Below are 27463 nucleotides of genomic sequence, written 5' to 3' on the forward strand. Positions count from 1 at the left end.
AATATTCAGATGGAATCCGCGTGTAGGTGTTGGGAACTGAGACCGGGCTTAAGTCATTGCACTGTGCTCTAGTCAAACCGAACGGAACTCTATATGTGTGAAATGGCTTTGGCCATCTATGGGGCGCCACGTGAAGACTTCAGCGAGGTGGGCAGGTGGAGGAATTAACCATGCGGGTTGTGGGAGAAGTAACACATCCGATTCATGCTTTTGAAAAGCAGATAAGCCAGTGATGGAGAAACCTTACGTTGACTGAGAACTATAGCGCCTAGAAAGCATGCTATAGATTACATGCAGAAAAGATCCTTTTGAAAATTAAACCTCGTAGAGCAACAACGAAAATAATTGTTCAGCCCAGGGGAAAAACAGTTTGGACAGAACAAATAACAGCAGGAACAAGAGTAGCCAAGATCTGCCAATGGCTAAAAACAGTGAAAAAAGCAAAGCTGATAATGTAAAAAAATAATTAAACTAGATAGCGAATGGTAAAGCACAGTGATAAATTCCCTGATTTGGAGTCGGTAGGAGTTTTCCTCCGACGCCAGTGCATACTCCTGTTTGTGCAGTCCAAGTTATATTTGTACATTTGGTTGCACTTGTTTATCCTGTTCCTTTCTTTTTGTAGTTTGGGCATGTTTTGGCTTTGTCTCATCTGGTGTGTTTTTGACACACTGTTGTGCTTGCTCGTCAGAGCCGGCAGTATTGCCTGCTCTTAGCCGAGGCAGCACTGGTGGTTTCGACTGTGAGACGGTAGGAGCGATGCCCTTCCACCACCTGCTGACAGTTGTGCTGTAAGGTGTGAAGCACAGGGGAGGCTGAGCATGGGCTGGAGGGACCCCCCCCCCCGTGCCCCAAAGGACCCTGTGGTCTCCAAGCATGGCTAATATGGTACATGCACCCAGTGCAGTAGTACATGTCAATAACATACCTTCCACTAACGTGTACATAATTTTTGGCATTATTCTACGTATATACATATCCTGTACACCAACACACAGATAAGGACTGCAATCTGCACCATCTACATTAATATATACAGAATGCATAGGATCTATACCAGCAAGTAGCCGATGCGTGGGATCTCTCCCGACTCGCGCAGAGTCGCGTGCCCAGGCCACCCCACGGTGTGCAACACTCCAAACAAACGCAATGCTGCTTTGAACCTGCGCTCTCAGAAGATTTCCATTTGATTCAAACAGAAAAGGTTACTCCAGCCTTCCTTCTTTCGGCTGAACTGTCCACCAACCCCTGGCATTCGGGTCTCAGAAGCTGATTACGCTGCACCCTATGGAATCGGGGTGACCCTTTGACCTTTTTCACGGCACAAGCACACTTAAACCAACTTTCTGCTTGTGTAAATTACCAAGTGCACACCGGCTGGGAACGCTGCTGTTAAATAGAGGCAGTAATACTCTGACTTTGTGCGAGTTTTCAAAGGTTCTGGGATACCTAACCCTTTCCCATCCCCTGCCAGGGCACGTGGGACGCTTACCAGGCATCTGCAGTTTGTATTCTCTCATGTTTTTTAGCAGTGCATTTTGTGCTGTGTTTGGGAATGGAGGACTGGGGCAGCAGCACTGAGCAGTCATTAAACAAACGTGTGTCATTAACACATGGATGTGACGCCAAAGGTTTCACGCACGTCACTTCCTTGGCCCCCTCAACTGGTGCTTGAAAACAGGGAGACACAAAGTGGAGGAAACCACTAAGGAATGCTGTTTTTTATTTTTTAATCTTGATCCAACCCCGCCCCCCCACCTATATGTTAGACTCAAATATGTGAAATGAGTTCTCATTACAGCCAAGCTGGTCCTGCCAAGGCTTGTTGTGTCATGGTCTTTACTTGCATTGTGACACTTATGCATCTGTAATGGGAAGGTGGGACGCTTACCAGGCATCTGCAGTTGTTATTCTCTCATTTTTTAGCAGTGCATTTTGTGCTGTGTTTGGGACAGGAGGACTGGGACAGTAGCAATGAGCAGTCATTAAACATGATACGTGTGTCATTAACAAACGGATGTGAGCTGTATCAAAGCCAAAGGTTTCACATACGTCACTTCCTTGGCTGCTCAACTGGTGCTTGAAAACAGGGAGACACAAAGTGACTGCAAGTAGCAGGACAGCAAGGCTACTTGCTACAGACGAGATGAACCTCGGTTTCATCGACCCTCTCTGGCTTTCTCCAACCCTCTCTCGCTTTCTCCGACCCTCTCTCGCTTTCTCCGACCCTCTCTCGCTTTCTCCGAACCTCTCTATCTTTCTCCGACCCTCTCTCGGTTTTTCCGACCCTCCCTCGCTTTCTCCGACCCTCTCTCGGTTTCTCCGACCCTCTCTCGCTTTCTCCGAACCTCTCTCGCTTTCTCCGAACCTCTCTCGCTTTCTCCGACCCTCTCTCGCTTTCTCCGAACCTCTCTCGCTTTCTCCGAACCTCTCTCGCTTTCTCCGACCCTCTCTCGCTTTCTTCGACCATCTCTCGGTTTCTCCGACCATCTCTCGGTTTCTCCGACCCTCTCTAGCAAAATCCTTTGTGAATAGGGAAATGCGTTGAAACATAGGCCCTTGATATTTATGGCTATGAAATGGCATTGAGCTATATTGAGGCCTTTCATTGTGATCAGCATCTCAAGAGGTGCCCGATCCAGAGTGCCCTTGTCCAGATGTGCAGGGCAGACATATCGAATGGTAAAGCAAAGAAATACATGCCCCGATTTGGAGTCGTTTTTGACACGCTGTTGTGCTTGCTCGTCAGACCCGGCAGTATTGCCTGCTCTTAGCCGAGGCAGCACTGGTGGTTTCGGCTGCGAGACGGAAGGAGCGATGCCCTTCCACCACCTGCTGACAGTTGTGCTGTAAGGTGTGAAGCACAGGGGAGGCTGAGCATGGGCTGGAGGGGCCCCCCAGTGCCCCAAAGGACCCTGTGGACTCTAAGCATTGCTAATAGGAGGTGTAATCCCCTCTTACTAACTGTTCTTCCCCTAGTAAAGTAATTAATGCATGGGAGGATCCATGCATCTCGCTCTAGCACGTAGTTAAGTGTGCAACACTCCAAACAGAAACACAATGCTGCTTTGAACCTGCGCTCTCAGAAGATTTCCATTTGTTTCAAACAGAAAAGGTTACTCGAGCCTTCCTTCTTTCGGCTGAACTGTCCACGAACCCCTGGCATTCGGGTCTCAGAAGCTGATTACGCTGCACCCTATGGAATCGGGGTGACCCTGTGACCTTTTCCACGGCACAAACACACTTAAACCAACTTTCTACTTGTGTACGTTACCAAGTGCACACCGGCTGGGAACGCTGCTGTTAAATAGAGTCAGTAACACTCTGACTTTGTGCGAGTTTTCAAAGGTTCTGCAATACCTAACCTTTTTCCATCCCCTGCCAGGGCAGGTGGGACGCTTACCAGGCATCTGCAGTTTTTATTCTCTCATTTTGGAGCAGTGCATTTTGTGCTGTGTTTGGGACTGGAGGACTGGGGCAGTAGCTCTGAGCAGTCCTTCAACATGATACGTGTGTCATTAACACACGGATGTGAGCTTTATCAAAGCCAAAGGTTTCACATACGTCACTTCCTTGGCTGCTCAACTGGTGCTTGAAAACAGGGAGGCACAAAGTGATTGCGCGTAGCAGGACGGAAAGGCATCAACAGACGAGATGAACCTCGGTTTCACCGACCCTCTCTAGGTATCTCCGTCCCTCTCTGGCTTTCTCCGACCCTCTCTCGGTTTTTCCGACCCTCTCTCAGTTTTTCCGACCCTCTCTCGGTTTCTCCGACCCTCTCTCGGTTTCTCCGACCCTCCCTCGGTTTCTCGGACCCTCCCTCGGTTTCACCAACCCTCCCTCGGTTTCACCGACCCTCCCTCGGTTTCACCGACCCTCCCTCGGTTTCTCCGGCCCTCTCACGCTGTTTCCGACCATCTCTCGGTTTCTCCGACCCTCCCCCGGTTTCTCGGACTCTCTCTAGCAAAATCCTTCGTGAATAGGGAAATGCGTTGAAACATAAGGGCCTTGATGTTTATGGCTATGAAATGGCATTGAGCTATATTGAGGCCTATAAAGCGTTCATTGTGATCAGCATCTCAGAAGGTGCCCGATCTAGAGTGCCCTTGTCCAGATGTGCAGGGCAGACATATAGTCAATGTTGTATCTGAGGAAATCTGATTTTGTGTGTAATGAACTACTGGCGTGTTCAGTATAAGTTGGCATTCCTCCTAGAATGCTTCTTGTAGCGCCCCTGTTCAATATTCAGATGGAATCCGCGTGCAGTGTTGGGAACTAAAACCGGGCTTAACTCATTGCACTGTGCTCTAGTCAAACCGAACGGAAATCTATATGTGTGAAATGGCTTTGGCCATCTATGGGGCGCCAAGTGAAGACTTCAGTGAGGTGGGCAGGTGGAGGAATTAACCATGCGGGTTGTGGGAGAAGTAACACATCCGGTTCATGCTTTTGAAAAGCAGATAAGGCAGTGATGGAGAAACCTTATGTTGACTGAGAACTATAGCGCCTAGAAAGCATGCTATAGATTACATGCAGAAAAGATCCTTTTGAAAATTAAACCTCGTAGAGCAACAACGAAAATAATTGTTCAGCCCAGGGGAAAAACAGTTTGGACAGAACAAATAACAGCAGGATCAAGAGTAGCCAAGAGCTGCCAATGGCTAAAAATAGTGAAAAAAGCAAAGCTGATAATGTAAAAAAATAATTAAACTAGATAGCGAATGGTAAAGCACAGTGATAAATGCCCTGATTTGGAGTCGGTAGGAGTTTTCCTCCGACACCAGTGCATACTCCTGTTTGTGCAGTCCAAGTTATATTTGTACATTTGGTTGCACTTGTTTATCCTGTTCCTTTCTTTTTGTAGTTTGGGCATGTTTTGGCTTTGTCTCATCTGGTGTGTTTTTGACACGCTGTTGTGCTTGATCGTCAGAGCCGGTAGTATTGCCTGCTCTTAGCCGAGGCAGCACTGGTGGTTTCGACTGTGAGACGGTAGGAGCGATGCCCTTCTGCCACCTGCTGAGAGTTGTGCCGGGTGGTGTGAAGCACAGGAGAGGCTGAGCATGGGCTGGAGGAACCCCCCCCCCGTGCCCCAAAGGACCCTGTGGTCTCCAAGCATGGCTAATATGGTACATGCACCCAGTGCAGTAGTACATGTCAATAACATACCTCCCACTAACGTGTACATAATTGTTGGCATTGTTCTACTTATATACATATCCTGTACACCAACACACAGATAAGGACTGCAATCTGCACCATCTACATTAATATATACAGAATGCATAGGATCTATACCAGCAAGTAGCCGATGCGTGGGATCTCTCCCGACTCGCGCAGGGTCGCGTGCCCCGGCCACCCCACGGTGTGCAACACTCCAAACAAACGCAATGCTGCTTTGAACCTGCGCTCTCAGAAGATTTCCATTTGTTTCAAACAGAAAAGGTTACTCCAGCCTTCCTCCTTCCGGCTCAACTGTCCACGAACCCCTGGCATTCGGGTCTCACAAGCTGATTACGCTGCACCCTATAGAATCGGGGGTGACCCCGTCACCTTTTCCATGACACAAGCACACTCAAACCAACTTTCTGCTTGTGTACATCTTGTGTACATTACCTAGTGCACACCGGCTGGGAACGCTGCTGTTAAATAGAGGCAGTAATACTCTGACTTTGTGCGAGTTTTCAAAGGTTCTGGGATACCTAACCCTTTCCCATCCCCTGCCAGGGCACGTGGGACGCTTACCAGGCATCTCCAGTTTGTACTCTCTCATGTTTTTTAGCAGTGCATTTTGTGCTGTGTTTGGGAATGGAGGACTGGGGCAGCAGCACTGAGCAGTCATTAAACAAACGGGTGTCATTAACACACGGATGTGACGCCAAAGGTTTCACGCACGTCACTTCCTTGGCCCCCTCAACTGGTGCTTGAAAACAGGGAGACACAAAGCTGAGGAAACCACTAAGGAATGCTGTTTTTTATTTTTTAATCTTGATCCAACCCCGCCCCCCCACCTATATGTTAGACTCAAATATGTGAAATGAGTTCTCTGCACAGCCAAGCTGGTCCTGCCAAGGCTTGTTGTGTCATGGTCTTTACTTGCATTGTGACACTTCTGCATCTGTAATGGGAAGGTGTGACGCTTACCAGGCATCTGCAGTTGTTATTCTCTGTGAGAAGTTGGCCTGATGTGCAGTGTTCACTATTCTAGTGATCACTATATATCAGTCCAAACAACCCTTATTGATGATTGGTTGTAAGTCAACCTTATAGACCAGCTATCCTAGTAGCATGGATACGAGCAGTCTAAGGCTAAGACTCTAGAGGGCGTGTTAAGCCAGCTGTTTTACCATCACATTACCCCTTGAACACCCAGTGAAAGGACACCACACAAGTGTTATGAAAATAAACAATGTATTTATTAGAATCACAACAACCCTGTACTCTTTATGAGGACAGGGTGCTAGGCACACAACAAAACTCTTACGAAAATACTTAAGTTAGCACAGTATATACAAATGCCCGAGGGGCACGAAAAACCATATACTTTAAAAGTGGAATGCGAAATTACTAGCAGGTAAGTACAGTACTAATAGGCTTTGGAATCGCTAGGACTTGACTAGGGAATCGTCAGATTACTTCTAGGAGACCTAGGGGACTCGGGTGCAGAGTGTGCACTCTCACGCGGGATGCGGGACAAAGTCTATGGAAGCTAGTAACGCTAAAGTTAGTGTTCACGGGCGAACCCGACCTGGTAGGGAGAAAACGACAGTGGATCCTGACCCTTGGATAGTGAGGCTATGCTGGGGCACCGAAATGCCGAAGTTACCTAGCCCAGGGGCTGCAGCTGCATAGGTCTCAAAAGACGTCGGGAATCCTCGTTGCCGGACCAGGAGCCTGGAAGAAAAGATGCTGGCAGGCGACCAGTGAAGATAGTTCGAGTTGATCCAAGCCCGGATCTGGAAGATGGATGACACCTGAAAGCAGAGGGGACCAAGTTCGTGACTACTAGCCAGTAGTCAGTGGGCACCGGATGGTAGTCACCTCGACTAGGTGAGTGGGCGACGCTGGCTCTGCAGATCTCACGGACCAGGAGGCGTTGTCGGCGACCAGGATGGAGAGGCGAGCTGTCCCACGATGGATGAAGCTGTCGGCGTCGAAGTTACCCAGGATTGGGCAACAAGCCTTGGCTAATTCAAGCCCACGCGGTGGACTCAAAATGGCGTCTTGAGGGGACCAGGAGGGTCCTGGGTGCTCCTCTTCGGGAAGGGAGCAAGGGCCGGTCTGGAGCAACCAGACCAGCAGCAGTGATGTCGTCGGGTGTCGTTCAGAAGGCAACAAGCCAGCGGGCTAGTAGCCAAACAACGCGGTGAGCAGCAAAAAGCAGAAGGGCCCCACGCAGATCGTGGAGATGCTGGGAGGCTGCACTTCGGTGCTGGAGCTGCTCAGGGTTGGGGCTTCTCGAACCCCAAAGCACTCACCAGGAAATTACTCGGCGGGCTTGCTGTGCAGAAGTCGTGCAGTCTTGCAGATGGCCGGTCCCTCGAGGTCTCGTCGCACCCACGATTCTCAGCTGGGCTGTAGAGGTGGGTAGAGGTCAGAGGTGCCAGGGAAGCCGGTTCTCGTCGAGCTGGGCAGTCGGATTCCGGAGGAAGGACTTGCAGCAGACCGCAGTGTTCTTAAGATGGTGCCTGCGGATGCAGGGTGACTACTCCTTAGTCACAAGGGAGAAATCTTAGGAAGAAGTCTTGAGTTCCTTTCGTGGAAAGTAGTTTCAGGATTCAAAGATGATCTAATTTGGAAGGGGGCCTGCTCCTACCTTTATCTGGGAAAAGGGGGCTGGCACACGATTAAGTCCTGCCCTAGGGGTGGGACCAGGAGGGGGGTGGTTACACCCCCTTCCTTGGCGGGCTTTTCCCCAGCACAGGGTCTGGAGTGTCCCTGGAACTGGTTCAAGCCAGCCTATGCACAGTGAGCACCGGGGTGCCACGTGCAGTCACCTTCCTCTGAAGCCCTGCCTACCTACAATACACAAAATCCTGTCTGGGACGGTGCTGGCACCGCCCCTGGCAGGAAACCCTTTGTCCTTATCTCCTGCTCTGGGAGGACTCCCAGCAGCAGGAGGGCAGACTTGTGTCTCGGTGGCAGCATCCATTTTGTGGATGCTAAGGCTCTGTCTGACTTTAACCGGGGTTACAGGTTACATACATGTTGTGTCCCTCTAGAAGGGTGGAATGCTAACCCCGTCGCCAGAATTGGCGAGGGGTTAGTATTCCAATTCGTATGACACCTTACTCGACATGTTTTGATAAAGCGATACCAGAGTTGGCATATAACCGCGAGGATTATAATGCACTTAAGAGTATATGGTATGCGATATCATGGAAACGGCTAAGGGATGGATCCCGAAAGCCGCAGACAGGCTCAGCTCATGCCAGAGCACCATCTCACACGATTCCAAGCACTCTGCCTTCAGGATTGTTAAGGCCTGCCATAGGAGTGACTGATAGGAGATCTGTGTGTCCATTTTAGGGTTAGATATAGGTATACTATATCTAAAGCAAAGGGTGAGTACACCACCTTGCCCCAGCTGTCGTGCAGCCAGTTGTGTCAGTTTAGTTAGTCAGCCCAGGGGTGGCATAATACATGCTTCAGCCCCTGGGAGACTTCTGGGTACACCTCAGCCCTGGGTACAGGGACTTGGAGAGGGCCCAGTGCCAATTCAGTACCTGAGTACAATTTGGATAGAGAGAACAGCTAGGCTGTGGGTCTGATTAGCAGGCCCACAGCCAGGGAAAGTCGTAAACCAGTGCAGCAAAAAGCAAAAATCTGGGTGATCATAGGATTGCAGACCCTACTCTCCTACATGACCCCCCCCAAACTTTGGGACAATAAACTAACCTTGACCATGTGAGTCTTCTTGCTCTAAGTGGAAATACCTGGAGAGCCCATCAGCATTGCTGTGATCAGTACCAGGTCTATGCTCCACTGTAAAATCCATCCCCTGTAGGGAAATGGACCACCTAAGCAGTTTGGGGTTTTCACCCTTCATCTGATTTAGCCACAAGAGGGGCTTATGGTCGGTCTGAATGGTGAAGTGAGTGCCAAACAAGTAGGCCCTCCGTTTCTTCAGGGCCCAAACCACAGCAAAGGCCTCCCTCTCAATAGCTGACCAATATTTCTCTCTGGGTGTCAACCTTCTACTAATGAAAGCAATAGGCTGATCATTACCATCAAAATTCAGTTGAGACAGAACAGCCCCCACACCCAACTCAGAAGCATCTGTTTGGACAATGAATGGCTTGGAGTAATCTGGACTCTTTAGGATAGGTGCTGTGCACATGGCCTGCTTTAGGTCATTGAATGCTTTCTGACAGCTTGCTGTCCACTGAACTTTCTTTGGCATCTTTTTGCTCGTCAGGTCATTAAGAGGGGTCACTATGGACCCATAATTTCTGACAAACTTCCTATAGTACCCAGTCAGGCCCAAGAAAGCTCGAACCTGAGTCTGGGTGATTGGAGGAGTCCAGTCCTTGATGGCCTGTATCTTACTCTCCAGTGGCTGAACCTGGCCTCCACCTACAAGGTGGCCCAGGTATACAACCTGTGTCTGCCCTATCTGGCACTTTGTGGCCTTGATAGTGAGGCCTGCCTTTTGCAGAGCCTCTAACACTTTCCTCAGGTGGACCAGGTGATCCTCCCAGGTGGAGCTAAAGACAGCAATATCGTCTAGATATGCTGCACAGAAGTCATCCAGCCCAGTGAGGACTTGATTCACCAACCTTTGGAAGGTGGCAGGTGCATTTTTCAGTCCAAAGGGCATTACCACAAACTGATAATGCCCTCCAGGGGTAGAAAATGCTGTCTTGGGTTTGGCCTCCTCAGCTAACCTGATTTGCCAATACCCAGCTGTCAAATCAAATGTACTTAAGAAGTTGGCAGAAGCCAATTTATCTATAAGTTCATCTGCTCTTGGTATTGGGTGGGCATCAGTCTTAGTGACTTCATTGAGGCCTCTGTAGTCTACGCAAAACCTCATCTCTTTCTTACCATCCTGGGTGTGAGGCTTTGGCACTAGAACTACTGGGCTAGCCCAAGGGCTATCTGAGGGCTCAATGACTCCCAGCTCCAACATTTTCTGCACTTCAGTTTTGATGCAGTCTCTAACATGATCAGGCTGTCTGTAGATTTTACTCTTGACAGGCAGACTGTCTCCAGTGTCAACATCATGGGTACACCAATCAGTTTGGCTGGGTGTCAGAGAGAACATATGTTCGAAGGATTGCCGAACTTGCCTGCAATCCTGTTGCTGATGTTCAGTGAGGCTGCCACAAAAGACAACACCATCAACTGATCCATCATCAGGATTCTGAGTGAGCAGGTCTGGGAGAGGGTCACTCTCTTCCTCCTGTCCCTCATCTGTGGCCATGAGCAAGCTCATGTCCTTCCTGTCAACATATGCCTTGAGCCTGTTAACATGGAGCACTCTGAGAGGGCTCCTGGGAGTTCCAAGGTCCACCAAGTAGGTAACCTCTCCCTTTTGCTCAATGATGGTGTGGGGCCCAGACCATTTGTCTTTCAGAGCTGCTGGGGCCACTGGCTCCAGCACCCACACCTTCTGTCCTGGCTGGTACACAGTCAGAACAGCCTTTTGGTCATGCCAAGCTTTTTGAAGTTCTTGGCTGGCCTCAAGGTTTTTAGATGCCTTTTCCATATACTCAGCCATCCTGGAGCGGAGACCAAGTACATAGTCCACTATGTTGGTTGCAGGCTTTTTGAGAGGTCTCTCCCATCCTTCCTTCACCAAACACAGGGGTCCCCTTACAGGATGCCCATACAGAAGCTCAAAAGGGCTGTAGCCAACCCCCTTCTGTGGGACCTCTCTGTAAGCAAACAAGAGGCAGGGGATCAGGACATCCCATCTTCTCCTAAGAGTTTCAGGTAGCCCATGAATCATCCCTTTGAGGGTCCTGTTGAATCTCTCAACAAGCCCATTGCATTGTGGATGATAGGGTGTGGTGAACTTGTAGTTCACACCACACTCTTTCCACATTGCAGTCAGATATCCTGACATGAAGTTTGTACCTCTGTCAGAAACGACCTCCTTAGGGAAACCCACTCTGGAGAACACTCCAACTAGGGCTCTTGCCACTACAGGTGCTGTAGTGGTCCTAAGCGGAATAGCTTCAGGATACCTGGTGGCATGATCCACTACCACCAGTATAAACTTGTGCCCTGATGCTGTCTGGGGTTCCATTGGACCAACAATGTCAATCCCCACTCTTTCAAAGGGAACCCCCACCACAGGTAGTGGTATAAGGGGGGGCCTTTGTTGTGCCACCTGACTTACCACTGGCTTGGCAAGTGACACAGGAGCGACAAAACTCCTTGGTATTCTCATTCATATGGGGCCAGTGAAAGTGTGAGACAAGCCTGTCCCAAGTCTTTGTCTGACCTAAATGACCTGCAAGGGGAATCTCATGGGCCAAGGTGAGAAGGAAACCTCTCAGAGACAAGGGGATGACCAGCCTCCTGGTTGCACCAGGCTTGGGGTCTCGTGACTCAGAGTACAGGAGTCCATCTTCCCAGTATACCCTGTGGGCACCTGTGGCATTCCCTGCAGCCTCAGCAGCAGCCTGCTGTCTGAGGGGTTCAAGGGAAGGGCAGTCTAACTGTGCCTTCCCCAGGTCTGCTCTGGAGGGTCCCCCTGAGCCCAGAAACTCAACTTGATCAAGTTCAAGCTCTTTAGGCTCAGTTTCCCTCAGTTCTCTCAGATCAGCCTCCTCAGAGACTTGATCCTCAACCTGGGGCAAGGGGGAAGGCAAAGCCTTAACCCTACTGCTCTTCTTCTTGGAAGGTGTCTGGTCCATAATTTCAGGATCCAGCACCTGTTCAGTGGGGCATCTTCTGGCCTGTGACCTAGTCACAGCAAGCACATGTGCTGGCAAGCCTAACATTTCCATGTGAGTCCTCTGCTCCACTTCTGACCATTGTGATGACTCCAAATCATTGCCCAACAAACAATCAACTGGGAGGTCTGAACTGACTACAACTTTCTTTTGTCCCTTCACTCCACCCTAGGAGAAAGCCACAATTGCCACACTATGACTAGTAGTGACATTGCTGGCATTGGTCACCAGGAAATCAGTACCTGGCATGATCTGTCCAGGGTCCACAAAGTTAGGTGTCACCATGGTGACACTGGCACAAGTGTCCCTATAGGCCTGAGCCATTTTGCCATTAATCAAAGGTGTCTGCCTGTATTTGCCCAAAGTATTGGGACTTATCTCAGGGGATATATCCATATCCCCTGTACAGACAAGGACAGCCTGAGTGAGTGTGCCAACTAAGTTGTCAGACCCCTCAGTTCCCAAGGTTAACCCAACTAATGCCTTGGGAGGTACACTACCACTACTGACTGTACTAGGGGGTGCAGTTGCCTTAGGGGCTGTAGTGGCAGGAGTTTGTCCTCCTCTTTTGGTGCACTCACTAAACCAGTGAGATTTACTTTTGCAGTACTGGCACCACCTTTTTGACTGGCCTTCTTGAGTCTTCTTCTTCTGGGAAGCCTGACCCCCACACTCTTTGGTTTGTTGGGGACCTGGTGAAGACTTCTGGTCATTTTGTTCACTCTTTGCATTACCCTTCTGGTCTGCTTTCTTCTGACCACTTTGGTTCTGGTTCTGGTTCTGCTTGATCCTTGTCCTGACCCATTTGTCTGCCTTCTTTCCCAATTCTTGGGGAGAGGTCAGATCCGAATCAACAAGGTGCTGGTGCAACAACTGGTTCTGACAATTGTTTAAAATTTGTTCTCTCATCATAAGATTATACAATCCTGTGTAATCTGTAACCTTGCTACCCAGCAACCAGCCCTCCAAAGCCTTAGTGGCACTATCCACAAAGTCAGACCAGTCCTGAGACTGAGTTTTCTGGGTGTCTCTGAACAGCAACCTGTACTGTTCAGTGGTTAAACCAAACCCATCAATCAGTGCGTTTTTCAGGACCTGGTAATCATTAGCATCCTCCACCCTTGTAGTGAGGAGCTTATCTCTACCTTTACCATCAAAGGAGAGCCACAGTATAGCTGCCCACTGACTTCGGGGAATGCACTGCACAGTGCAGGCCCTCTCCAAAGCAGCCATCCATTTCTGGATATCATCCCCTTGCTTAAAGGGGGGCACTATCTTAGTCAGGTGTTTAGTATCTAAACCCTTCTCTCTATCTCTTGGGAGATTGCTGCCACCAGTGGGAGCTAGCCCACTCATCTGCTGCTCTCTAGCAAAAGCAAGCTTTTCTTTGGCCAGGGCAAGTTCTTCCCTTTCAATCCTCAGAGCAGCCTGTCTCATTCTAGCTTCATGCTCTATTCTCTGAGGGGAAGTCACTCTCCTCTGTGGAGAGTTTCTCCTCCTCTGGGAAGAGGCATTAGAGTGCAGAGATCTATTGGAGTCCCTAGAAAGAGATCTATCTCTCCTAACTCCAAGGTTAGGCCCACTTCGAGTTAGTACTGGGGGTCCCCCAGTTCCTAGCCCAAGTAAGTCTAAGTTGGCCCTGGTTAGCCTTCTGACTACCTCAAGACCTTTGTCTACCTCATCCCCAGAGAGTTCCTCTTGATCCTCCTCCTCAACTGCAGTAGCAGTGTTGGGGAGGTCTGGATCCCCAGAGGTTCCCTCTAAGGCTGGCATATTCTCATGTAACTGAGAAATCTTTCTGGCATCATATGTCTCTAAGAGACCTATCAGAAAGGGAATGGTGGGGTTAGACCCGTGCTTCAGTTTCCTGGAGGTACAGACTTGTCTCATCTCCTGAAAACTGAGAGCTGCATATCTTGAAGTGACCTGTGGAGGGTCAACACTGACCAGGGGAGTCTCAGTAGATTCTCCCTGGGTAGACATGCTTTTCTAGTGAGGTGTAAGTGGTGCACTTACCTACACTATGTGTTTGCCTACTGATCCCTTGCTAGAGTTGTAGTTTAGGGTGTGCTAGGCCCTAGGAGCTACAACAGCTGGTTCAGTAGAACTCAGAGTATTCTAAGCTAAGTTATATGTACCTTTAGTACTTATGTGATCTTTCACAAGATATTCTTAGGGCATGTGTGGTAAAACAACAGCAAGCTCAAATCCCACCGCTGCCACCAATGTGAGAAGTTGGCCTGATGTGCAGTGTTCACTATTCTAGTGATCACTATATATCAGTCCAAACAACCCTTATTGATGATTGGTTGTAAGTCAACCTTATAGACCAGCTATCCTAGTAGCATGGATACGAGCAGTCTAAGGCTAAGACTCTAGAGGGCGTGTTAAGCCAGCTGTTTTACCATCACATTACCCCTTGAACACCCAGTGAAAGGACACCACACAAGTGTTATGAAAATAAACAATGTATTTATTAGAATCACAACAACCCTGTACTCTTTATGAGGACAGGGTGCTAGGCACACAACAAAACTCTTACGAAAATACTTAAGTTAGCACAGTATATACAAATGCCCGAGGGGCACGAAAAACCATATACTTTAAAAGTGGAATGCGAAATTACTAGCAGGTAAGTACAGTACTAATAGGCTTTGGAATCGCTAGGACTTGACTAGGGAATCGTCAGATTACTTCTAGGAGACCTAGGGGACTCGGGTGCAGAGTGTGCACTCTCACGCGGGATGCGGGACAAAGTCTATGGAAGCTAGTAACGCTAAAGTTAGTGTTAACGGGCGAACCCGACCTGGTAGGGAGAAAACGACAGTGGATCCTGACCCTTGGATAGTGAGGCTATGCTGGGGCACCGAAATGCCGAAAATACCTAGCCCAGGGGCTGCAGCTGCATAGGTCTCAAAAGACGTCGGGAATCCTCGTTGCCGGACCAGGAGCCTGGAAGAAAAGATGCTGGCAGGCAACCAGTGAAGATAGTTCGAGTTGATCCAAGCCTGGATCTGGAAGATGGATGACACCTGAAAGCAGAGGGGACCAAGTTCGTGACTACTAGCCAGTAGTCAGTGGGCACCAGGAGGGCACCGGATGGTAGTCACCTCGACTAGGTGAGTGGGCGACGCTGGCTCTGCAGATCTCACGTACCAGGAGGCGTTGTCGGCGACCAGGATGGAGAGGCGAGCTGTCCCACGATGGATGAAGCTGTCGGCGTCGAAGTTACCCAGGATTGGGCAACAAGCCTTGGCTAATTCAAGCCCACGCGGTGGACTCAAAATGGCGTCTTGAGGGGACCAGGAGGGTCCTGGGTGCTCCTCTTCGGGAAGGGAGCAAGGGCCGGTCTGGAGCAACCAGACCAGCAGCAGTGATGTCGTCGGGCGTCGTTCAGAAGGCCACAAGCCAGCGGGCTAGTAGCCAAACAACGCGGTGAGCAGCAAAAAGCAGAAGGGCCCCACGCAGATCGTGAAGATGCTGGGAGGCTGCACTTCGGTGCTGGAGCTGCTCAGGGTTGGGGCTTCTCGGACCCCAAAGCACTCACCAGGAAATTACTCGGCGGGCTTGCTGTGCAGAAGTCGTGCAGTCTTGCAGATGGCCGGTCCCTCGAGGTCTCGTCGCACCCACGATTCTCAGCTGGGCTGTAGAGGTGGGTAGAGGTCAGAGGTGCCAGGGAAGCCGGTTCTCGTCGAGCTGGGCAGTCGGATTCCGGAGGAAGGACTTGCAGCAGACCGCAGTATTCTTAAGATGGTGCCTGCGGATGCAGGGTGACTACTCCTTAGTCACAAGGGAGAAATCTTAGGAAGAAGTCTTGAGTTCCTTTCGTGGAAAGTAGTTTCAGGATTCAAAGATGATCTAATTTGGAAGGGGGCCTGCTCCTACCTTTATCTGGGAAAAGGGGGCTGGCACGCGACTAAGTCCTGCCCTAGGGGTGGGACCAGGAGGGGGGTGGTTACACCCCCTTCCTTGGCGGGCTTTTCCCCAGCACAGGGTCTGGAGTGTCCCTGGAACTGGTTCAAGCCAGCCTATGCACAGTGAGCACCGGGGTGCCACGTGCAGTCACCTTCCTCTGAAGCCCTGCCTACCTACAATACACAAAATCCTGTCTGGGACGGTGCTGGCACCGCCCCTGGCAGGAAACCCTTTGTCCTTATCTCCTGCTCTGGGAGGACTCCCAGCAGCAGGAGGGCAGACTTGTGTCTCGGTGGCAGCATCCATTTTGTGGATGCTAAGGCTCTGTCTGACTTTAACCGGGGTTACAGGTTACATGTCGTGTCCCTCTAGAAGGGTGGAATGCTAACCCCGTCGCCAGAATTGGCGAGGGGTTAGTATTCCAATTCGTATGACACCTTACTCGACATGTTTTGATAAAGCGATACCAGAGTTGGCATATAACCGCGAGGATTATAATGCACTTAAGAGTATATGGTATGCGATATCATGGAAACGGCTAAGAGATGGATCCCGAAAGCCGCAGACAGGCTCAGCTCATGCCAGAGCACCATCTCACACGATTCCAAGCACTCTGCCTTCAGGATTGTTAAGGCCTGCCATAGGAGTGACTGATAGGAGATCTGTGTGTCCATTTTAGGGTTAGATATAGGTATACTATATCTAAAGCAAAGGGTGAGTACACCACCTTGCCCCAGCTGTCGTGCAGCCAGTTGTGTCAGTTTAGTTAGTCCGCCCAGGGGTGGCATAATACATGCTTCAGCCCCTGGGAGACTTCTGGGTACACCTCAGCCCTGGGTACAGGGACTTGGAGAGGGCCCAGTGCCAATTCAGTACCTGAGTACAATTTGGATAGAGAGAACAGCTAGGCTGTGGGTCTGATTAGCAGGCCCACAGCCAGGGAAAGTCGTAAACCAGTGCAGCAAAAAGCAAAAATCTGGGTGATCATAGGATTGCAGACCCTACTCTCCTACATTCTCTCATTTTTTAGCAGTGCATTTTGTGCTGTGTTTGGGACTGGAGGACTGGGACAGTAGCAATGAGCAGTCATTAAACATGATACGTGTGTCATTAACAAACGGATGTGAGCTGTATCAAAGCCAAAGGTTTCACATACGTCACTTCCTTGGCTGCTCAACTGGTGCTTGAAAACAGGGAGACACAAAGTGACTGCAAGTAGAAGGACGGGAAAAAACAACACAGGGTTCTGGCTGTTTCCAGCAAGGCTAAGCCAAAAGTACCAAAAAACAAAACAAAGGCCAGTACTGGATACCCTTTACCAGGTAATATTATGGTCACCTTATGAACAAAACATAACAGTCCATATTACGTCACAAGTCCAAATTTTTATTATTTTCTTTAGTTGAACTTTCTATTTGAAAATTATTTCACAAAGTCAATGACCATGCTTTCCGAGTGCAGTACTGTGAGAAGCGACCGGCTTTTGGCCCCGAGGTTAAACCGCACCCTGAATCACACGGAGCAAACTTTAAACATTGAGCGGATCTGCAATACGAGTCACCGCCACCCAGGAGACCCTGCGCTACTTTAAAAGCGTCATTTTGTACCTGTCGAGTGTCCTGCACAAACAAGCATGGTCATTGACTGACTTTCTAAGAAAAGATTGGTCCTGATGAGAACCCCAAAATTGGGGGTTTGAAACGCGTCGACCTTTTGACCTTCATTAGTAGTGACTGAACTCTTTTGTCATACTACTAAACTGTTTGCAATAGGTTTTGGTTTTCCTTAAAAATGAATTAATGTTCTACATATTTAATTGAAAACATTTGTTAAATACGAAAAGGGATCACCATTCATTGTTTATTTCAATTGCTCTTTTGACAAAAGGTTTTTAGTGTATGTTTGTACAGTTGTATGAATGAAGAATGAATGCTGTAGAGAGGATGTGTGTAAATTGTAAATTGTAAATATGTAATAAGATTCTGTTTTGTTATCTCTAACGTTTGAACTGCTTATACATGCACAATTAATTTGTGAAATAATTTTCAAATAGAAAGTTCAACTAAAGAAAATAATAAAAATTTGGACTTGTGACGTAATATGGACCGTTATGTTTTGTTCATAAGGTGACCATAATATTACCTGGTAAAGGGTATCCAGTACTGGCCTTTGTTTTGTTTTTTGCAAGTAGAAGGACAGCAAGGCTACTTGCTACAGACGAGATGAACCTCGCTTTCACCGACCCTCTCTGGCTTTCTCCAACCCTCTCTCGGTTTCTCCGACCCTCTCTCGCTTTCTCCGACCCTCTCTCGGTTTCTCCGACCCTCTCTCGCTTTCTCCGACCCTCTCTCTCTTTCTCCGACCCTCTCTTGGTTTCTCCGACCCTCTCTCGCTTTCTCCGACCCTCTCTCGGTTTCTCCGACCCTCTCTCGGTTTCTCCGACCCTCTCTCGGTTTCCCCGACCCTCTCTCGGTTTCCCCGACCCACCCTCGGTTTCTCCGACCCTCTCACGCTGTTTCCGACCATCTCTCGGTTTCTCTGACCCTCTCTCGCTTTCTTCGACCATATCTCGCTTTTTCCGACCCTCTCTCGGTTTCCCTGACCCACCCTCGGTTTCTCTGACCCTCTCACGCTGTTTCCGACCATCTCTCGGTTTCTCTGACCTTCTCTCGCTTTCTTCGACCCTCTCTCGCTTTCTCCGACCATCTCTCGGTTTCTCCGACCCTCTCTAGCAAAATCCTTTGTGAATAGCGAAATGCGTTGAAACATAGGCCCTTGATATTTATGGCTATGAAATGGCATTGAGCTATATTGAGGCCTATCATTGTGATCAGCATCTCAAGAGGTGCCCGATCCAGAGTGCCCTTGTCCAGATGTGCAGGGCAGACATATCGAATGGTAAAGCAAAGAAATACATGCCCCGATTTGGAGTCGTTTTTGACACGCTGTTGTGCTTGCTCGTCAGACCCGGCAGTATTGCCTGCTCTTAGCCGAGGCAGCACTGGTGGTTTCGGCTGTGAGACGGAAGGAGCGATGCCCTTCTACCACCTGCTGACAGTTGGACTGTAAGGTGTGAAGCACAGGGGAGGCTGAGCATGGGCTGGAGGGGCCCCCAAGTGCCCCAAAGGACCCTGTGGACTCTAAGCATTGCTAATAGGAGGTGTAATCCCCTCTTACTAACTGTTCTTCCCCTAGTAACGTAATTAATGCATGGGAGGATCCATGCATCTCGCTCTAGCACGTAGTTAAGTGTGCAACACTCCAAACAGAAACGCAATGCTGCTTTGAACCTGCGCTCTCAGAAGATTTCCATTTGTTTCAAACAGAAAAGGTTACTCGAACCTTCCTTCTTTCGGCTGAACTGTCCACCAACCCCTGGCATTCGGGTCTCAGAAGCTGATTACGCTGCACCCTATGGAATCGGGGTGACCCTGTGACCTTTTCCACGGCACAAGCACACTTAAACCAACTTTCTGCTTGTGTAAATTACCAAGTGCACACCGGCTGGGAACGCTGCTGTTAAATAGAGTCAGTAACACTCTGACTTTGTGCGAGTTTTCAAAGGTTCTGCGATACCTAACCCTTTTCCATCCCCTGCCAGGGCAGGTGGGACGCTTACCAGGCATCTGCAGTTTTTATTCTCTCATTTTGGAGCAGTGCATTTTGTGCTGTGTTTGGGACTGGAGGACTGGGGCAGTAGCTCTGAGCAGTCCTTCAACTTGATACGTGTGTCATTAACACACGGATGTGAGCTTTATCAAAGCCAAAGGTTTCACATACGTCACTTCCTTGGCTGCTCAACTGGTGCTTGAAAACAGGGAGGCACAAAGTGATTGCACGTAGCAGGACGGAAAGGCATCAACAGACGAGATGAATCTCGGTTTCACCGACCCTCTCTAGGTATCTCCGTCCCTCTCTGGCTTTCTCCGACCCTCTCTCGGTTTTTCCGACTCTCTCTCGGTTTTTCCGATCCTCTCTCGGTTCTCCGACCCTCCCTCGGTTTCACCGACCCTCCCTCGGTTTTTTCGACCCTCCCTCGGTTTCTCCGGCCCTCTCACGCTGTTTCCGACCATCTCTCGGTTTCTCCGACCCTCCCCCGGTTTCTCCGACCCTCTCTAGCAAAATCCTTCGTGAATAGGGAAATGCGTTGAAACATAAGGGCCTTGATGTTTATGGCTATGAAATGGCATTGAGCTATATTGAGGCCTATAAAGCGTTCATTGTGATCAGCATCTCAGAAGGTGCCCGATCTAGAGTGCCCTTGTCCAGATGTGCAGGGCAGACATATAGTCAATGTTGTATCTGAGGAAATCTGATTTTGTGTGTAATGAACTACTGGCGTGTTCAGTATAAGTTGGCATTCCTCCTAGAATGCTTCTTGTAGCGCCCCTGTTCAATATTCAGATGGAATCCGCGTGCAGTGTTGGGAACTGAGACCGGGCTTAACTCATTGCACTGTGCTCTAGTCAAACCGAACGGAACTCTATATGTGTGAAATGGCTTTGGCCATCTATGGGGCGCCAAGTGAAGACTTCAGTGAGGTGGGCAGGTGGAGGAATTAACCATGCGGGTTGTGGGAGAAGTAACACATCCGGTTCATGCTTTTGAAAAGCAGATAAGGCAGTGATGGAGAAACCTTATGTTGACTGAGAACTATAGCGCCTAGAAAGCATGCTATAGATTACATGCAGAAAAGATCCTTTTGAAAATTAAACCTCGTAGAGCAACAACGAAAATAATTGTTCAGCCCAGGGGAAAAACAGTTTGGACAGAACAAATAACAGCAGGATCAAGAGTAGCCAAGAGCTGCCAATGGCTAAAAATAGTGAAAAAAGCAAAGCTGATAATGTAAAAAAATAATTAAACTAGATAGCGAATGGTAAAGCACAGTGATAAATGCCCTGATTTGGAGTCGGTAGGAGTTTTCCTCCGACGCCAGTGCATACTCCTGTTTGTGCAGTCCAAGTTATATTTGTACATTTGGTTGCACTTGTTTATCCTGTTCTTTTCTTTTTGTAGTTTGGGCATGTTTTGGCTTTGTCTCATCTGGTGTGTTTTTGACACGCTGTTGTGCTTGATCGTCAGAGCCGGTAGTATTGCCTGCTCTTAACAGAGGCAGCACTGGTGGTTTCGACTGTGAGACGGTAGGAGCGATGCCCTTCTGCCACCTGCTGAGAGTTGTGCCGGGTGGTGTAAAGCACAGGAGAGGCTGAGCATGGGCTGGAGGAACCCCCCCCCCCCGTGCCCCAAAGGACCCTGTGGTCTCCAAGCATGGCTAATATGGTACATGCACCCAGTGCAGTAGTACATGTCAATAACATACCTTCCACTAACGTGTACATAATTGTTGGCATTGTTCTACGTATATACATATCCTGTACACCAACACACAGATAAGGACTGCAATCTGCACCATCTACATTAATATATACAGAATGCATAGGATCTATACCAGCAAGTAGCCGATGCGTGGGATCTCTCCCGACTCGCGCAGGGTCGCGTGCCCAGGCCACCCCACGGTGTGCAACACTCCAAACAAACGCAATGCTGCTTTGAACCTGCGCTCTCAGAAGATTTCCATTTGTTCCAAACAGAAAAGGTTACTCCAGCCTTCCTCCTTCCGGCTCAACTGTCCACGAACCCCTGGCATTCGGGTCTCACAAGCTGATTACGCTGCACCCTATGGAATCGGGGGTGACCCCGTCACCTTTTCCATGACACAAGCACACTTAAACCAACTTTCTGCTTGTGTACATCTTGTGTACATTACCTAGTGCACACCGGCTGGGAACGCTGCTGTTAAATAGAGGCAGTAATACTCTGACTTTGTGCGAGTTTTCAAAGGTTCTGCGACACCCAACCCTTTCCCATCCCCTGCCAGGGCACGTGGGACGCTTACCAGGCATCTCCAGTTTGTACTCTCTCATGTTTTTTAGCAGTGCATTTTGTGCTGTGTTTGGGAATGGAGGACTGGGGCAGCAGCACTGAGCAGTTATTAAACAAACGTGTGTCATTAACACACGGATGTGACGCCAAAGGTTTCACGCACGTCACTTCCTTGGCCCCCTCAACTGGTGCTTGAAAACAGGGAGACACAAAGTGGAGGAAACCACTAAGGAATGCTGTTTTTTATTTTTTAATCTTGATCCAACCCCCCCCCCACCTATATGTTAGACTCAAATATGTGAAATGAGTTCTCATTACAGCCAAGCTGGTCCTGCCAAGGCTTGTTGTGTCATGGTCTTTACTTGCATTGTGACACTTATGCATCTGTAATGGGCAGGTGGGACGCTTACCAGGCATCTGCAGTTGTTATTCTCTCATTTTTTAGCAGTGCATTTTGTGCTGTGTTTGGGACAGGAGGACTGGGACAGTAGCAATGAGCAGTCATTAAACATGATACGTGTGTCATTAACAAACGGATGTGAGCTGTATCAAAGCCAAAGGTTTCACATATGTCACTTCCTTGGCTGCTCAACTGGTGCTTGAAAACAGGGAGACACAAAGTGACTGCAAGTAGCAGGACAGCAAGGCTACTTGCTACAGACAAGATGAACCTCGGTTTCATCGACCCTCTCTGGCTTTCTCCAACCCTTTCTCGGTTTCTCCGACCCTCTCTCGCTTTCTTCGACCCTCTCTCGCTTTCTCCGACCCTCTCTCGCTTTCTCCGACCCTCTCTTGGTTTCTCCGACTCTCTTTCGGTTACTTCGACCCTCTCTCGCTTTCTCCGACCCTCTCTCGCTTTCTCCGACCCTCTCTCGGTTTCTCCGACTCTCTATCGGTTTCTCTGACTCACCCTCGGTTTCTCCGGCCACCCCTCGGTTTCTCCGACCCCCCTCGCTTTCCCCGACCCACCCTCACTTTCCCCGACCCACCCTCGCTTTCCCCGACCCACCCTTGGTTTCTCCGACCCTCTCACGCTGCTTCCGACCATCTCTCGGTTTCTCTGACCCTCTCTCGGTTTCTCCGACCCTCTCTAGCAAAATCCTTTCTGAATAGGGAAATGCATTGAAACGTAGGCCCTTGATATTCATGGCTATGAAATGGCATTGAGCTATATTGAGGCCTTTCATTGTGATCAGCGTCTCAAGAGGTGCCCGATCCAGAGTGCCCTTGTCCAGATGTGCAGGGCAGACATAATAGTCAATGTTGTATTTGAGTAAATCTGATTTTGCGTGTAATAAACTACTGGCATGTTAAGTTTAAGTTACCATTCATCCTAGAATGCCTTCTTGTTGTAGGGTCCCTGTTCAATATTCAGATGGATTCGCGTGCAGGTGGGAACTGAGACAGTGCTTATGTTGACTAAGAACTATAGCGCCTAGAACGCATAGTCCATATTCTATTGATTACATGCAGAAAATAACATTTTGGAAAATTAAACCTCAACGAACAATTATTTCCAGCCCCGGGGAAAAAACTGTTTGGACAGAACAAATAACAGCAGGACATAGAGGAGTCAGGAGGTGCCAATGGCTTAAATAGAGAAAAAAAAGCAAAACTGATGATGTCAAAAAATGATTAAAACTAGATGGCGAATGGTAAAGCAAAGAAATACATGCCCCGATTTGGATTCGTTTTTGACACGCTGTTGTGCCTGCTCGTAGCCGAGGCAGCACTGGTGGTTTCGGCTGTGAGACGGGCGGAGCGATGCCCTTCCGCCACCTGCTGAGAGTTGTGCCGGGAGGTGTGAAGCACAGGGGATGCCGAGCATGGGCTGGAGGGACCCCCCAGTGCCCCAAAGGACCCTTTGGACTCTAAGCATGGCTAATAGGAGGTGTAATCCCCTCTCACTAACTGTTCTTCCCCTGGTAAAGTAATTAATGCATTGGAGGATCCATGCATCTCGCTCTAGCATGTAGTTAAGTGTGCAACACTCCAAACAGAAACGCAATGCTGCTTTGAACCTGCGCTCTCAGAAGATTTCCATTTGTTTCAAACAGAAAAGATTACTCGAGCCTTACTTCTTTCGGCTGAACTGTCCACGAACCCCTGGCATTCGGGTCTCACAAGCTGATTACGCTGCACCCTATGGAATCGGGGTGACCCTGTGACCTTTTCCACGACACAAGCACACTTAAACCAACTTTCTGCTTGTGTAAATTACCAAGTACACACCGGCTGGGAACGCTGCTGTTAAATAGAGTCAGTAACACTTTGACTTTGTGCGAGTTTTTAAAGGTTCTGCGATACCTAACCCTTTTCCATCCCCTGCCAGGGCTGGTGGGACGCTTACCAGGCATCTGCAGTTTTTATTCTCTCATTTTTTAGCAGTGCATTTTGTGCTGTGTTTGGGCCTGGAGGACTGGGGCAGTAGCATTGAGCAGTCATTAAACATGACATATGTCATTTCCTTGGCTGCTCAACTGGTGCTTGAAAACAGGGAGACACAAAGTGACGGAAACCACTAAGGAATGCTGTTTTTAGGTCTCGCCTATTACATCCCAAAGGGATGACAGGCGAGATTTATAGTAAGCAGACCTAAAAAGTCTACCCACTGCGGATCGCACACAGTTCATGTGAGCCAGGCGCGTGCACAGCAATTCGCTCCCCCTACCCCTCCCACAAAGCAAGACAAGAACATCAAAGCGTACACCATCTGTCCGCCTGCAGGCTGTGGGAACATTTTCGCGGCCGCTTTGATGTTCTCAGTGAGCCGCATGGCCACTGAGAACATCAAAGTGGCCATGAAATGGCTCAACCTATGCTCCCCACTTCCTTCATTGGCACTTGTTTTTTATTTGTGAGAGGCCCCATCCTTGCCGAGAGTGTGTTACAAAGCTCAAGGGAATTGCCATAACCTGGCTGTGCGAATATGGGCGCTTACAATGTTATTTTAGATGTATGAGAATACAGCCTGCGTACACTTCTTTGATTCACCAGCAAGTGACATTTTGCTTGTCCTTACTACGTTCTTATTTTATTTCCGCGTAACAGGTTCTCCTGCCTTTTCCCGACACATCAGAAAATCTTGTCCTTTTTAGCTTCCGGTTCGCAGTCCTCGCACAGCGACAGCCTTCCGGCGTTTTTTCGAATCAGAGGCACAATTTAGTTTCCCATGTGATGACATCCCGGGGGCGGCGTTGCTCTGCTACAATGCAAGTGTAGGAATGTATCACTATACATCCTGCCAAATTAGAAACATCTGCTGTACCCATGAGGAAAGGGTACTGGCCACAACACTTAGAATGTGCACATGTTTGTCACAGTTTCATCATATATGTTGAAACATTATAAAATTGATCCATGAATATATGCGACCTTATGTATCTTTGCGTATGCTCTGTGTCTACACAAGTAACGCAGCGTCTCAATTTTAAAGAGCTAATGCTGTGCACACTCATTCTTTCCAATATCTGTTTTCTTTTATCAGTAAGCTGACAGATTGCGCCGATGCCGCATGACAGTCGGTATCTATGGCGTGGGAGTTTGGCGAAAGCCCAGCGCATTTCCTTCCATACGGAGTCAGGGTGCGACCAGGTTTTGACAGCGGGCCGGGGACTCTTTTGTTTCCGTCGGCAGATCAGTGAGCAAATCTGGATACTGTCTGGGAAGTCTCCCTGCATCCAGTTCTGCCTCCCGATGCTGGGATGTGACCTCCTTCGGAAACCTTTTAGCTGAATGGAGGAATTAATCGATGGGCAAAAAATAGGACGGTACAAAAAAAATGCCAAAAAGCTGAAGTTTCCTATTTCTGTGTGGGATTGAACTGCGGTGTTATATGTTCATCGAACTGCGGTGTTATATATTTTAATAGTAAGTTTCCCCCCTAGAATAGAAATCTATTCGCGTGACTCTTTACTGACTACACTTCACAGATTAGATTGCATCAGTTTTCTTCATGACTTGGTTTCTGGCAGAACATCGATCCAGTTGGGACTTTCGTTTCTCCCTCCATGGCTGTTTTACAGTTCTAAGTGGTGGTAGTTATTAGTGTATGGATTGTTGTAATCTGCAGAAGATTGACGAGGGGCGTAGTCATTTAGCAACTAATTTTGGAATGTGAAAGTTGAGCTTTATTGTGGGAAAAGCTTTCCTTTTCACACGTTTTCTCTTCATGCCTTCTGGTAGCCTTGAAGGATCATCTCCTTTTGCTCTACCTATGATAGAAGACAACTCCACCGAAATGGCTTTCAAACAACCTTTCAGTTTTTCTGTAAATCTACATGGGTCTTTGTCACACGCCAAAATCCATAACTTTTTGAGGTTGTATTATTTTTTCCATGGGATCACGTTTATGTTTACCAAATACATTTGTGTTTTTAACATGGTTTTTAGGAACCACCCCCACAGCAACCACCACGTCCACGTCCACCACCACCGCATCCACCACCACTGCGTCCCCCACACCCACCACCACCTCCACAACCACCACCTCCACCACCACGTCCACCACATCCGCCACCACTACGTCCACCCCACCACGTCCACCCCACCACATCCTCCACCACCACCACATCCACCACCACCACACCCACCTACCTACACCACCACCACATCCACCACTACAACGTCCACCACCACCACATCCACCACCACCACCACCACGTCCACCACCACGAGGCCACCTCACTCTATCTATCTATCGGCCTCACTCTATCTATCGCACTCTATCTGTCGCCCTCACTCTATTTATCTATCTATCGCCCTCACTCCATCCTTCTATCTATCTATCTATCTATCTGTCTGTCTGTCTGTCTGTCTATCTATCGCCCTCACTCTATCTATCGCCCTCACTCTATCTATCACCCTCACTCTATCTATCGCCCTCACTCTATCTATCTATCGCCCACACTCTATCTATCTATCGCCCTCACTCTATCTATCACCCTCACTCCATCTATCACCCTCACTCTATCTATCTATCGCCCTCACTCTATCTATCACCCTCACTCCATCTATCACCCTCACTCTATCTATCTATCGCCCACACTCTATCTATCTATCGCCCTCACTCTATCACCCTCACTCTATCTATCGCCCTCACTCTATCTATCTATCGCCCTCACTCTATCTATCTATCTGTCTATCGCCCTTAGTCTATCTGTTTATCTATCGCACTCATTCTATCTGTCTATCGCACTCACTCTATTTATCGATATCACTTTATCTATCGATCGCCTTCACTCTATCTATCTATCCATCGTCCTCACTCTATCGCCCTCCCTCTATCTATCGCCCTCACTCTATGTATCTATCGCCCTTCCTCTATCTATCGCCCTCCCTCCATCTATCTCCCTCCCTCTATCTATCGCCCTCACTTTATCTATCGCATCACCACAGCATCACTCAGCACCACCACAGCATCACTCAGGGGCACCACAACATCACTGTGCGCTACCACAGCATCCCTGAACGCCACAGCATCACTCAGCGGCACCACTGCATCAATCTGTGCAACCATTCAACAACAACTGGTTCAAATATGTTCTCTCAATGTTTCAAGCTTTATTACAAATGTCACAAAAAGATGGTAATATTTCACTTCTGTTCTTGGATTTTCGTCACAATAAAATACACTGAACATAATCTTCACAAAAGTTATTTACAAAAGTTTCAGCTATTGCCATTATTAATTACAATAGCTATTATTTAAGTATTATTAAAAAAATTAAAAGCCATTGTAATTACAAATGCTATAGGTG

This window comes from Lissotriton helveticus, chromosome 1_1 (assembly GCF_964261635.1).
Source record: "Lissotriton helveticus chromosome 1_1, aLisHel1.1, whole genome shotgun sequence".
Taxonomy (NCBI): domain Eukaryota; kingdom Metazoa; phylum Chordata; class Amphibia; order Caudata; family Salamandridae; genus Lissotriton; species Lissotriton helveticus.